Genomic DNA, 4,518 nt, shown 5'->3' with positions numbered 1-4,518 from the left:
CTTTCGCATTTTCTCACTGTTCATCCATGCAAGTTCCAGAATAGATAACCTCAAGATTTCTGACAATAATTAGGAATTATGCATTTTGTTTAATCTTTTAAATGAGTCCATTCCGATCTTCTGATCGATGGCTTCATGCAAACACTGGTTGCATAGATGTAGTCAATGTGTCCTGAGTAGAATCACTGAATTATTATCACAGTGCAGAAGGAAAGTAGGTCACAGCATTATTGAAGAGTAAGACAAAATACCGAAATAGCTCAGCTTTATTTAAGTTATTTCCCCTCTTTTAACAGAATATCTGCTTTGACAGCAAAAAAGACAAAACAGAAAACCTGAAGTCTTTCTGACACATGAAGACAAAAAGAGAAACATAATTTTAAAAGAGAAAAGGCAGAAGGAGAGATGAGAATGTGAATTATAAAAGTAGAGCCTGGTAGGTTAGTTGGCGCTGCAGAAAGCTGTGATTCCTCAGAGGAAGAGTGAAAAACAGATTTAGGATTCATTTGCATTTCAAACTTGGCCGACTTCCCAGCTGCAATGACAGAAACATGTAGGTATGCACTCTGCTCTTCATCCATCATCTTTGACTCAAATCTGCATCTTCTGGTTCATTTCGTGTTGGGACTCAAGCGAATCAAGCTAAACTTGGCACAGCTTGCTTTGAATTGTTACAAATAAAAAAAGTAAATAAAAAAAATGGCATAGAAGTACAAATGAACCTTTTATAATACTGTTGTATGAACCGTTGTGCCAGTATACCCCAGTATACAGTATACACCATCTTTCTGTTCAAGACTTCACAGGTGATGCTGGGGTAGAGCAGCTCGCAAAAAATGTAAAGACAATCCACTGGGCTTTGTTTCCAAGTTTGAAGATGTTTCTCTTCCCATCCAGGAAGCTTTTTTAATTCAAAATGTCTGAAATAGCGTTGAGTTTGAGGCTTTATAGAGCGGATCAAAAACAAAGCCTTGTTTTGGCTTAGAAAACATGCAAATTAAACCGGATGAACGGGTCCACCCCTCTGGAATGGGAGTTGTTTGGTTTCTTTTGTTACCCTTTAATACCCAAAACCTGACTATGTCTCTGAAAGGGGGGTCGTTAAAGGGAATCGTTGTTCCCGCTGAACAGGCTGATGATAGCGGGAAGGGATCAACTCTATTGCTGCTTTGTGGGGTTTTGACAGCTGAGTCCACCCCCTCTGTTTAATGTTGGTTTCTCTTTCTTTATATAGATGGCTTCCTTCACACCCCTCTCAAACCACCTATCGTCTTTGTCCAAATTGTGAACATTCTGATCCTCAAACAAATGTCCTTTGTTCATAAGCTATAGATGTACTGATGTAGTCTTGTCCCGAGGAGGTGGCTTTTCTGTGTTGGGACATGCATCTGTGGAGCGGTTGTTCGGTTTCTCCAATATCGGGTAGAGGAGGAAATGCTCAATACAACCTGTGGGCTACAGCTGCTCCTTCTCACCACTTTGGAAAAGTTCTGGAACAGGAACATAGAGTGATGACCTGCATGGTAGAGATCAAGCAAGAGCAGCTTTAGGTGACAAGGAGAGTGCTTTGGAGTGGGGTTGGAGGTATCAACCAGTTCCACTAGGAGAGGTGTGGAGATGCCTTGATGACAGCAACATGTGCATCAAGAAGGTGGGAAATTGTTGAAGCATAAGCAAATGATTAGGTTTAGGGTTGGAGGCATTGCTGAGTCCTCCTGGGAACATCTCCACTCAATTTTCTGGTGTTCCCCATCAAGCCCAGGGAAGAGAGCAGAGCTTTCAACTCCTGCAGGGACAATGCATACTCTGCTGCTGCAGTGGTTGAATGTCTCCTTATCTGCCCTACTAAAGGTGGCTGCTGGGTCCTGCTGGCCAAATTCTTCTGCTATGTTTTTGGTTTGTTGAGTAGCCAGAAGAAAGCAAGAGAAAGAGAGGCAGAGAGATGGTTGAACAGATAAAGGGCGTTCCAGAGTTTGATGCTGGAGTTTTGAAATCGGAACTTTTGCAGCTTGACGCAGAGCATCAAACAATCAGAAAAGTTGAGTTTTCTCCAGGAGTTTTTTGGGAGACAGACAATATATGCAAGCATTTCTGCAGAGAAGTCTGCATATGAAAAATACATTTAATTACTTTAAATGGGTTGAACTAGGGGTGGGTATTGCCAAAGAAGTCACGATTCGATTCGAATCACGATTCACAGGCCACGATGCGATTCTATCACGATGCATCACGATACTTGAATTATTGCGATGCATTGCAATATTTTCTCCTCCATGTTTTGTTTTTGAATGTCTCGGCGCAGTATCCCGCGGCCAGAAATGCTTGTGACACAAGGCAGCGTGCGTCAACACATTTGCAGCGACATCTACTGGACTGGAAGTTGTATTACACTTGTTTTTGGCTGATGTTCGCCAACCATTCATGCAATTTTATTTATTCATTTTTTTAAATTAATAATCGATACTTGGCATCAAGAATTGATGCAGTAGATCACGAAAATTAGAATCACGATGCATCATCATGACAATTATTTTGCACACCCCTAGGTTGAACTGTAGTGTTTTTTGGCCCCGGCTGTGCAGTGTTGGCTGATACTTATACCATACCAACACCATCTGTTTGAAACCTACCTTTGTGAAGCAGGAAAAAGATCAATACAACTTGAAGGATCCAGTAGAATTATTGCCTGCCTGGAATGGGTGAAAATAGTTGAATAAACTTTTGGCTCTCAAAATGGTATCGGCGCCCTATTTGTTGGTACTCGCTTATACTATTGAACTCCACAGGTTTTGAAAAGCTACGAGGATGGATTGTTATTTACAAGGAAAAGAGCGACCTCTGATAATTATTACAGCACTAAAACGTTTTTTTAATAAACTGTGGTGAAAAATTTTATAAATATCTACATTAAAATGCATTTAAAAACAAACCTTAAAAACACTTTCAATTCAATTCAGTTTATCTATATAGCGCCAATTCACAACACATGTCATCTCAAGATATTTTACAGTTCACCAAGAAAACCAACACTTTCTATCTACTTCCCGCCTGATGATCAGACTGCACAGATTATGTTTTCAGCTGGACCTTCATGCTTAAAATTTGATTAAAACTATTTTTTTCCAACTCATAAAGTAAATAAAGCAAAGCTGCTCTCTAGCCTGTAGCTACAAAACAAAGCAGATGAACAAGATGACCAATCTTGACCAGCGTTTGACCCACCGTCCAAGTTTCAGTGTTTAAGCGTTCGCTGTAAATACACCATTATTGGCTCCTTTATTTTTTTTCTTCAATATGTTCAAGAGGACACCCACACTTTTGCTGAAATACTATTTTCACAGATCCTATAAAAATAAAACATCATTACTAGCTGTGGAAATTCAAACTAAAGGTCAATCTAGATAAACTCTTATTGACGCTGTTGGCAGAGCTTTCCTTTTACCATCCTATTAGGTTTCTCCCTTTCTCTCCACTCATGCTTCATCCCTCTGCTCTAGTTATGACTTATGTTGTTCTGTTTCATAATAAGAGCTTGTTCATTTTGCACTTTAAATATCTAGCATTTCTTACCTGGGTACAGAGAATGCTGACAATGCTAGTTATTTTTCATGGTGCTAACAGACATATCACACAATGTTTTACCTCAGTCCAAACAAAATTAATAATTTTTTCCATATAGCACAAATTCACAACAGCAAAACTATTGTCTTCATCTGAGCCTTCAACTTGTACATTAGATCCGGTTCCAACCAGATTATTAAAGGAAGTATTCCCGTTGTTCTCCTCCTCAATTTTAGATGTGATTAATCTATCTCTGTTACAGGGATATGTACCAAAGGCTTTTAAGGTTGCTGTAATTAAACCTTTGCTTAAGAAACCGTCTCTTGACCCAGATGACTTGGTGAATTATAGACCTATATCCAATCTTCCTTTCTTATCTAAAATTCTTGAGAAAGTAGTTGCCAAACAAGTGTGCGATCGCTTACACCTTAATGAACTTTTTGAAGAGTTTAAATCTGGGTTGAGAGCTCATCATAGCACTGAAACAGCTCTAGTGAAAGTTACTAATGATATTCTCATGACCTCAGATAATGGATTTGTAACTGTGCTTGTTAGATCTCACTGCTGCATTTGATAAAGTTGATCATAATATATATATATATATATATATATATATATATATATATATACTAATAATATATATTTTTAGAAAGACCTGAATATTTTGTAGGAATTTAAGCATTACACTGGTTTAAATCTTATTTATTTTACAGATTTCAGTTTGTTCACATTAATGATAAATCTTCCTCATGCTCCAGGGTTGACAAAGAATAGTCTTGCAAAGCCGATCAACGTTCACTACAACAGACGTTAACTACTTTCTGCCACATACGATACGGCATTGATGTCGATGTGGGAACCTGCACCCAACGAGGCGTCTACATATATGATGGCCACTCCTTAAGTAGATTTAATTTACCATGTTGGAGTTAATCTAATTGGATGGGAATCTACGTT

This window comes from Cyprinodon variegatus, unplaced genomic scaffold (assembly GCF_000732505.1).
Source record: "Cyprinodon variegatus isolate N-32 unplaced genomic scaffold, C_variegatus-1.0 Scaffold832, whole genome shotgun sequence".
Classification (NCBI taxonomy): domain Eukaryota; kingdom Metazoa; phylum Chordata; class Actinopteri; order Cyprinodontiformes; family Cyprinodontidae; genus Cyprinodon; species Cyprinodon variegatus.
This window is presented reverse-complemented; position numbering follows the sequence as displayed.